We start from the raw sequence: 10,644 nt of genomic DNA on the forward strand, positions 1-10,644 counted from the left end.
CCCCCAGGCTGGCCTCCCAGCATCCTCCTGGCTGGGAGAGGCTGGGGCTTGGGGAAGTTGGGTGTTTCCCTGAGGAAGCAGGAGATGAAGCCTCTGTGTTTTGTTTGAATTGATAATGATGTCAGTTTCAGTTATGGGCTCATTACAACAAACCTGGGACGTATTAACAGCTCTTTAATTGAATTTGGAAATAAGAAGGAGAGTTTTGAATGGTCTTATAAATAGTGGATGCACAGGCCTCCTCAGAGACCATATTCAACATTAAATGGAGGGAGACGGAACAGGGGGTTCCGCCGGGCCGGCCCCCTGGTAGCCTCCAGCTTGTCTCCAAATGCCCCCGTGGAGGCTGTCTTTACCAGGAGCCCATGAGCACTACGGAGAAAACATGAACCAGGAGGAGTTCCCAGAATTCAAACAGAGCCAGTGGGATGCAACCTTTTATTTTTTTATTTCAAACAACAACACAATAGCAGCCACTGACTACCCAGCTCTGGCAGAGGCTCTGCCCCCTAAATTGACCATGAGCTCCCCAGGGCCCACGGCAGCCCTCATAGAATGGTACATAATGCTACTTTGCTTCCCCACTGGCAGGTGGACTCCCGAGGGCGGGAGCCCCCACCCCCCACGTTCTCTCAGATTCCTAGGTGCCCAGCCTGGGCCCTGACAACAAGATCTTAGACAGTGACTAGCAGGTGAACAAGTGGACGGATGGCCCGCCACCTGTGGGCTTGCCTTTCCCTTTATTCTCTCCTTCTCGCCTCCTCCTTTCCACCTGCTTCCTCCACCACTTGCCCTCATATCAACCCCTAGGCAGCCTCTTCCAGAAAACCATTAATTACCCAGAACATGGCCTTCTATATTTCTACTCTACCTACAGAACCACAGGCAAATACACGTATTCCCTCATACATGCACACATACATATAGACACACACACATCGTGTACACACACGTTAAGTAAGTGGGGAAGCAGGACAGAGAGTCGCCAGGCTTAGAAATGGAACACAGAATGTCCAGTTAAATTTGAATTTCAGATGAACAACAAACAACCTTTTAAATTGATTTCAGGTTATTTCTGATTTATCTGAAATCCAAACTCACATTCATAGAGCATTCTGCATTTTATCTGGCAACCCTGGGCGGAAGGTACTTTTATTCTTTTGTAAAACCTGATCACAGTATTCCCACACTGTTCTGTCTTAAAAGCCCACAGATATTTCTCCAAGTTGACGGGTACAGCCCCAATGCACCCTTTTTAATGGATGCCTAATATTCCGTGCTGTGGAGCAAAGACCTCTACATTTGGTTAACTGCCATTACAGGGCTGCTTTGTAAATTCCCCCCTTCAACAAAAGGAATAGAGACAGTATCACCATCTCTGTCCTGCCTCCTTAAATTAGCTGTCATGGCAAAGTCAGGGCAGATGTCCACAGCTGGATGGTGCATTGCTCACAAGTGCCAGCCCTGGGAGACCCCACGTCAGGCCCCCTGGGTGGGGAAGAAGGATGGCAGAAATGCCCCTTTCCAACAAGGAGCCTAACAGAGATGCCAAAACGCCTCCACCTTTCAGCTGGAAATAGGATTAAATGTAGAAATTCAGACCAACTCATTTGCCAGAATCGTGGACGTAACGATTTTGCACAGCCCCTCACTCCATCCTTCACCAGGCATACCTTTAACTTCATCCTTCCTGCTGAAAACACAAAAATAAAAAATAAAATACATGGCAGCTCCGTTGACATTACAGCAACAGCATAAGCCTCATTTTACCAACCATTTAACTGCCTCTAAGGACCCCGTTCAGAGACACGGGCACGTTGATGGGAGCTGTACAAAGGTCAGTGGTTTGGAGGTTCTTTCCGACAATTTGCCAGGATTTTGGCATTTGTAAGCATCCATAGGACAGCTCTCTAGCAAGCTGACCTTGACAGCGAATGGGATAAATAAACCTTCAATTTACCCCCTCCAGCTCTCTGCGAGCCTGGCCGGTCCCCACGGAGCCTTCACCTGTCCATACTGTTCAACTGCCTGCAACTTCCAACTGACGAACATCCACAGCTCCGCGGCCCAGTGACAAACACCATCTAACAGATAAGTCTTCTGAAAAGTCAAAGCCAATACCGCTTCCATTGAAAATTTAATGCCAGCTCCATCTTTGCCCATCATTCTTCCAGACTGTTGCCCGGGTCCCCAGAGGCCCTCGGAGCTAAAGCCCTGCTCTATAACAGGTAATGACGTAGCATTTAATGATACTGTCCAAAGTGATCCAGTCTTTGGGAAGTAATGTGCACTCATGTACCAGATAAGCTCCGCCAAACGCACTGAGCTGCCGTATCTTTCACGGCCCTGTCACCAGATACGATGTGACATGTCCCCGGCCATCCTACCTGCTACTCCCGCGACCCTGCCATCAGACAAAACTCTCCCGTTTTCAGAGCAGAGCTCCAAAGCGTTAAAGTGAATTCAGGCAAAGGTAGGATGGTAACATATCCTTAATTAAGTATTCACAGCTTCTTAATACTTCACTGCTCTTGGGTTCGCTACTAAAATCTGTGAATTATACCTCATTGAAAAATGTCCTTAATCGACTCTGACATGTTTTATTGGAGGCAGAAAAAATGTTTCAGTATGATAGATAAGGTTAAAAATGTTACTACTCTGATCATTTACTCTAGTGCCTGGTGAAAAAAACTCCAAAGCCAAAAACCATTTGCATCATTCATCGGATGCAGTGGAGAGAAAGAGAGAGAGGAAAAAAAAAAAAAAAAAAAGCCTTATCTGACAGCCCGTTTTAGCTGATGGGACAAAGTGCACATTTTCAATTTTCTGACAAAGTTATGTTGTTTATGTAGATAAGGGGGAAAAACAACTGTAACATTTCTGCAGCGTGCCACAGGGCTGGGAACGGGGCTTCGGTGGTGAAGCATCTCCAAGCCGCACCGAGAGCCTTGCAACCACGGAAACGTCACTGTGGGGGCTTCAGGCCCATCACACGTCGGCCGTCTTCCTCCTCAGAAGCAGCTGAGGGTTGTCACAGGGCCCCAGAGCCCTGCTGGAGTGTGTCCTGGGTTAACTATACAAGTAAGTCTTTCTCCCCTCAGTGTCAGTGCCAAGAAATGGGGAACCGGGAAAGCTGTGGAGAGAGGCCTTTTAGAAGGTGGCTGTTTGCTGTTTTCTTGGTCCTCTGCTGAGCTCCACACACCCCTCCCCAGGATGGCTTCATGTGGCTGAACCTGGGTACACTTTGGACAATAACTACAAATCTTATTAAGCTTCCACCAAGGGTTCACCCAAATGCTACCGTGTCCCAGGCCACACGTTTCTCCTAGGCAGACTCACCACAGTTCCATTAGAATGGCAAAGCTCCCCAGCACAGCAGAGAGGCCGTGAGGCTGGCTCCTGACTTGGGCGACGGAGGACAAGTCTCGGTCCGTGGAGGCTACTTGCTCTCAGGCAAGTGACTTAATTTGCCTATGCCACCACGTCCTAAGAGAGAGATGACAATTGACTGAAGAGTTCTGCCATCCTAACAGGGACTGGTACGTCCTTGGTGTTGAAGGAACATCTGTTGTGGGACTGACTCAACCTAGCCGACTGGCTGCTCCCAAACATGTCACTACACCCCACTGGTATTTTCTAAAAGTAAGTCTCTCTTACGCCAGCTACAGACAGGATAGTTTACCAGACTCCCACCCTTGGGGACTGAAGTTCATGATAAACCCGACAGTCACTCACCCACTCAGGCCACATCTGGGGAAAAGAATCTCAGCAGGTTTCCCGAGCAAGGATACCCGGGTTGGATAAAGCCAGATGCCACAGGAAGTGGTTCCACGTGAAATTAAACAGTAGCAGTAGCCACAGCGAGAGGGAAATACGTGAAGACTAAAATGTCATCTTTTCCCAAATGCATCGTCCTGGATGTTCCCTGGCCATGCTCCATCTCTGACCCAAACGGGCTGAAGTCACACGGCTGGGTAGGGATTACAAACCAGCTTGGTCTGCCATGCAGAGAACATACGGTTTAAAAAATGTCCTACTGACCCGGCATGGGGGCTCCCACCTGTAATCCCAGCACTCTGGGAGGCCAAGGTGGGTAGGTTGCTTGAGCTCAGGAGTTCAAAATCAGCCTGAGCAAGAGTGGGACCCCATCTCTACTAAAAATAGAAAAACTGAAGCAAGAGGATCGCTAGAGCCCAAGACTCAGAGGTTGCTGTGAGCTGTGATGATGCCTCTGCCCAGAGTGACAGCGTGAGACTTACAGAAGCTTCAGGGCCCCTGGACCCCACCTTGCAGGGCAGCATTCCCATGGATGGGATATAAATGGCACCCCTAGAGTGATGGGGTCCTGCCTGTATCAGCCAGCATTTATTAACACTTAAACATTCAGAATTTTCACATGAAAAAATAGTGTCTTTTGAAAAACAAGCATCACAGATTTTTTTTTTCCCTAGGCCTACTTCCTATTTCCATCAAAGTGGGAAGAACCACTTTCGTGAGTACCTGGACAGTATCCACAGATACAGCAAAGTCAGGGAAATACCAGGAACCCCTTGGCCTAGAACAGAACAGGGGCATTAGTGGGAAAACAGGTGAAATCCCAGCGAAGTCTGTAGTTTAGTGACAAAAACATATATAACACTGTCATGTGGCCAGGCAGGGCTTACAAATGTGTTTGGTCTGACATGCCGAGAATGTATGTTTTTAAAAATACGTTTTGACAAATGAACCCTGGTAACGAGAGTTGCTCAAGTTAGGGAAGCCAGGGGAGGGGGACACTGAAACAGTCTGTGTGATCTTTGCAATTTTTCTGTAAATCTAAACTGATTGTGGAATAAAACTTTTTTTTTTAAAGTAAGCAGCACTAAACCAAGAGGCCCATGTGCTTCGGACACATGTCCCACTTCACTCACTGGTGTGCGTGCCCAGAGCATGGAGCCTCCCCACTCGCCCCCTACAGAAGCAGTTTCTGCAATGCCCCAGGGGACACTGAGCATGTCCAGGCAGGGAGAGTCTCACCATCACAGTTGAGCCTGCCCCGTTACATGGTTTGGGGCCTGTGTGACGAGAGGGAGAAGAAAAGAGTCAGGGAACCCCTATTTTCTGGAGCTGGTATTTCCCACAGTCACCACTGACCAATGGACATGAAATGGGGTGCCACTCTGCTTGGTGAGAGTGACCTTGACCCTGCTGCAGAGGTTCAGCAGTATGGCAAGGCTCTCCTCAGACCTGCCAAGGAGCCGAATGGCTGGAACCAGAGGGAGAGGGCAGGGCAGACAGCTGGGCAGGGCAGTGTCATCAAGGATTCTCAAACTCCCAAGGATTCTCAAATGTTATCGAGGATGCACAGACTCCTCCAGGGCTTGTGAAAACCTCAACCCAGAGCCTCTCATTCCGTAAGTTTGTCACGAAAGCCAAAAATTTGCATTTCTCAGTTTCCAGGTGAAGCTGAGCTGCCATTCTAGGGGTCACACTTAGAAAGACCCTGCTGTACACAGCGAGAGCCTCACCCAACACATGGACAGTTTATTCTTACTATTTCCAGGGAGCCACTTACTATAGCACAGACCATCAGCGAGCACTGAGTCCTGACTCGGGAGTGGTCCGGCCTGCTCCAAATGGGCAGCAGTGCCCCGGTCACACCAAGGTCATCCAGTGGTCAAAAGGATCAGACCAGGAGATCCCGAGTTGGACCCCAGCGTCACCACTCGTCAACTGTGACACTAACTGGGAGCCCCTGCATCCCAGTGCAGGTTGTGAGAGCCCATCTGCCCTTGCAGGGGACAGTCAACCCACACGTGGACCTGCACCCTCTGCTCTCGCCCCTTCCCGCAGTCAGGGACGCTGAACACTTGCTAGAGTTTCATTCCCACCACCTCCTTCTCCTTCCACAGTCTTCCTCATCTCAGTTTTGGGCAATCCACCACCCCAGCTGCTCAGGCCAAAAGTACTGAGAGGACATTCCGCCAGCTAGTCTGATGGGGCTCACCCTATGGGCTCAGCGAGCAGCACCCTTCCTGCCCGCCTCTCTCCCTAACAGCAGGCTTCCAGCTCAGGAGCAGGTTTCCAGCTCAGCTTGTACTAGACCCTGAAGGCTTTCTGCAGAGCTGGGGAGAGCCGCCCACTGCAGGTCCACTCATCACCTGAAGAAAGGTGAGCACACGTGGTGCTGGGAGAGGAAGCAGTCATGTCCCTTCAATCACCTCTCCCCATGGAGGATGGAGAGGCCATCACAGCCTTGCATTTGCCAGGAACCAGCTGACCTTCTGAGCCCAGGACCACACAGCCCAGTCCTCCTGTGGCCAGCTCTGAGGCCTGCTGCCATCTCCCCGTTCCCAGCCAGACGCAGCCTCCTCTGAGTCTTGGTTTCTCCTCCTCGCAGACCTCTGGGGTGTCTGAGTTTTGGTTTCTCCTCCTCGCAGACCTCTGGGGTGTCTGAGTCTTGGTTTCTCCTCCTCGCAGACCTCTGGGATGTCTGAGTTTTGGTTTCTCCTCCTCGCAGACCTCTGGGGTGCTCTTCTGCAGCCAGAGGCATCGGCACATGTGTGCCCACATCTTACCTTCCTCTCTTCGAATGGGACTCACCCAAAGCCAGGGCTGAGCATAGGGGCTCAATCTGAGGACTTTGCTGACTAACGGGACAGTGTGAGGACACCCGCCCAGCCCTGCTCTGGGCGGTGGGCTGGTCAGCCCTGTGTGTGCAGGGCCTCTTGGTGAGCACCCGGGCGGCATGGATGTGATACAGGCTCCTGCCATCCTGGATGTGACAACCCCCACCCCCGGAGTGAGCAGCACTGCACCATAGAAGAAAAAACATCACCGGGGCCATTAGTCTAGGACAGGGTCGTGTATGGGGCTGGAAGTTCACCAGGACTTGGGGGGAAGGCAGACACAGATGGTAACTGGGGGAGGGAGAATGCATGAAGGGGTGTGAGAGAAGAGATCCACATAGCAAGGCAGGCATGAGGGCGGGAAAGGGCCATGGTGACCTGGGGAGTGGAGACAGGTCATGTGAGACGGCACCCACCGAGAGAAGGGAAACTCATGAGAGGGAGGCAGCAACAACGGGAGCTACCTACGGTTAGACGTCTCCCAGCTACCCCCCAGAAGGACACACAGACAGTGCTGGAAGGGACAAGCGTAATCCCTAACTCCAGAGCGTCCCTACCCCACACCCACACCTCAGGAGTGAGGGCACCGCGGAATTACATGATCCCCATAAACCCTGCTGTCGGGTGGGCTCCGGCAGGCACCATTACTGTGCCTGGCAATTCTGCACATTCAAAACTTCAATTGTTTAAAAGCTGATCATCTCAATAATACCTTATTTGTTTTAATCCCATAACCCTGCATAGAATGCCCTGGTGTCACAGCTCACAGCAACCTCAAACTCTTGGGCTCAAGCCATCCTCTTGCCTCAGCCTCCTGAGTAGCTGGGACAATAGGTGCCTGCCACACCACCTGACTAGTTTTTCTATTTTTAGTAATGACGGGGTCTCACTCTTGCTCAGGCTGGTCTTGAACTCCTGAGCTCAAGTTATCTGCCTGCCTCGGCCTCCCAGAGTGCTGGGATTACAGGTGTGAGCCACCACGCATGGATAAATTGTTATTGTTATTAAAATTTGTGTGAAGCCTCTGACCCTAACCCCGTGAGTAGATGGTGGAGTCCAAATGCATAAGTTTGAAGCTCGGGTCCACCTGTGTGCCTCTTTGTCTCATCTATGAAATAGTATTCACGTCACGGGACTGTTGTGAGATTGGAAAATGAGTGGATATGTGGTGTACATCACAGACCCTTGTACCTGACTATCACTCAGGAGCATCAGTGAGGAACCCAGGGCAAGAGACAGGCCTGGCAAACAGCAGACAGAAGTGGCTGGACGTGCATGTAGCAGATGATCTCAGGAACCTTCCCAGCAAGTGCGACCTTGTCAGAGTGCCAGCAGCATCCAACAGGTAGGATTAGGTAAGAGCATCCCAAGGTAGGCTCTGCAGAGGAAGCCCAGCTCAGCCCACTTCCCAGACTTGAGCCCCTTTCACCCCTGCCCAGGCCAATGGATGGGAACAGACAAGGTAGGGGTCCACCCACTCCACCACCTGACCCCTGGGAATCAGTCCTGTCACCGTAGACTCCGCAGATGTCCCAGCTCCCCTGCTCCCCTGCAGACTTTCCCTGTATTTCCACCACACAGGCCTGGCTTTTATGCAGTCTGTGCTTTGTTTTGTTTCAGAAAGATTATAATAAAATGAGTGTATCTTTCTGGTTATTAATTTTTCTGACTTTTTTTGTTGCTTATTTATCTAACTGGAAGATATTTTATGTCTCAACCAGCTGCTATATGAAGTGTGCGGAACAACTGGAAAGCTAGCTCTGTGTGTAGATGCAACCCTATCAGCTGGGGTTGAAAGAAACATCTTTTCCCCTTCCTGGAAGGGGAAAGAAGGAAAGAGAATCGGGTGGGGTAGGAGGTGGCAGGGAGGGAAGGAAGGGCTGCCCATTGATCATGTTTTATTGATCACCTGTTTCGTTACTCAGGTGAGAGCTTCCTTGAGTCAGACTGCCAGGCTGGGCCCCTCGTCCTGGTCCCTTCCCCATGTTTATGAGGCCCACAGGTGCACAGTATTTGACACACCTGCCCCCCGCCCAGGGTTGCTGCAGACCTGGCTGCAGGACAGAGTGAACATGGGGTTTGGGGCTGAGCCCCAGAGCCAGGAAGGGATAAATGGAAGGGAGAAGATGGGCTTCAGGGTTCGGTTCAGGTCAGAGGTGATAGCCAATCATTACTGGGACATCAGAGTTTACAGAGAAGTTACCCTTGGACTCTGCCTCAGCCATGGGCTTGTGATCCTGTCTCAAGCCCAAGTATAGGCCAGGCGAGGTCCTCCTGGACAGAAAAGAAACCAACAAGTGCTTCCCTTTCATCCTTAAGTACCTGTTTCCCACTCCCCAGGTGGGGAGGGGATGCTTTACAAATCTAGCTTATTTGATGGAACCCACCACCCACACCTTATAGATAAGGGACTGAGGCTCTGGTGTCCAGTCAAAGGAAAACTCAGTGGCCATCCAGAGGAAACTCTTAATGTCTCTAATCCTGCTCTAAACACTTCTTTGAGGGTTAATTTTACATGCCAATTTGACTGGGGCAGAGGGTTCCTAAATAGTTGGTCAAACATTCTGGCTGTAACTATGACAGTGTTTCTGAATAAGATTAATATTTGAATCCCAGACTGAGTAAGGTAGATTGTCCTTCCTAAAGTGGGTGGGACTCATCCAATCCACGGAAGATCCAACAGAACAAAAGTCTGACTTCCCCGAGGAAGAGAGAATTCTCCCACCTGACAGCCTTTGAACTGGACTAGCTCTTTTTGTCCTACAGCAGCTGGTTGAGCTTTCAGACTCAAACTAAGAGGTTGACTCGGCAGGTTTTGAACTCATCAGCCTCCATATGCATGCAAGTCAGTTCCTTATATAAGTCTATCTACCCATCTATCATCCATCTATTCATCCATTTATCCATCTATCCATCTGCATATACCTCCATCCATCCATCCACCCACTCATCCATCCATCCATCTGCCCATTTATCCATCCATCCATCCACCCACTCATCCATCCATCCATCTGCCCATTTATCCATGCACTTATTCATCCATCCATTCACCCATTCATCTAGCCATCCATCCATCCATCCATCCATTCATCCATTCAACCATCCAACCATCCATCCATCCATCCATTCATCCATCCATCCATCCATCCATCCATCCATCCACTTGATTCTGTTTCTCAGGAGAATACTGACTAATACAACCTGAAAAACCTGACTCTTAGTACTAGATTCTGCTAACCTTGTGCTACCCTTGCCGGGTGGAGGGAGGGAACATCCTCAGGATTCTGTCTTCTCAGCAGAGTCTCCCAAAACAGAGGACTCCCGCCCATGGGAGGCAGGGCAAGGAGAGAGGGCACAGGGATCCAGGGGAGAGTTTGAGGATGAAGCCACAGGAGGAAAGAGGCATGTCTTTGTGGCATTCACTTTATATAACATAATGAGGCTCAAACTTTATCTTTTACATTAAAGCAGACATTCAAGATCAGACAATTAACTTTGTAAACTCATCCTAAAAAAAACTGCTATATACCTCATTGCTGAACATCACTATAGCACTCCCCCGGGAAGCTATGCACTGGTGCCAGCACCTAGTCCATTTTTGGAGCTCTTTTTTCTGAAATGGCAGTCAGAGCTGTCATTGCATGAGGTCTGACAAGTTTTTTAATTCATCCTAGAAAAAAGGGCTTTGAATGATAGACTAGGTGCTGGCATTGGCGTCTTGCTTCCCGGGGGAGGACTTCAAAGGTGGCCATAGTGATGCCCGGCAGTGAGGTGTGTAGCACTTTTTCCAGGGCGAGTTTGCCAACTTAATTGTCCAACTTCATGGATATTAATAAATAAAATGCACACTTTGTGTGACTTCTTAAAAATAAATCAGAAGATGATAGAGAAACTTCACAACTGCAGTAGGCTGTGGACTTTGCCTTCAAGATTTCTTTTTCTGGCTCAGCACCCAACTCAGTGGTTTGGGGAGCACCAGCCACACACACTAGGGCTGGCGGGATTCAAATCCAGCCTGGGCCTGCTAAAAACAACC

This window comes from Otolemur garnettii, unplaced genomic scaffold, assembly GCF_000181295.1.
Source record: "Otolemur garnettii isolate 467f Iridium unplaced genomic scaffold, OtoGar3 scaffold00135, whole genome shotgun sequence".
NCBI lineage: Eukaryota > Metazoa > Chordata > Mammalia > Primates > Galagidae > Otolemur > Otolemur garnettii.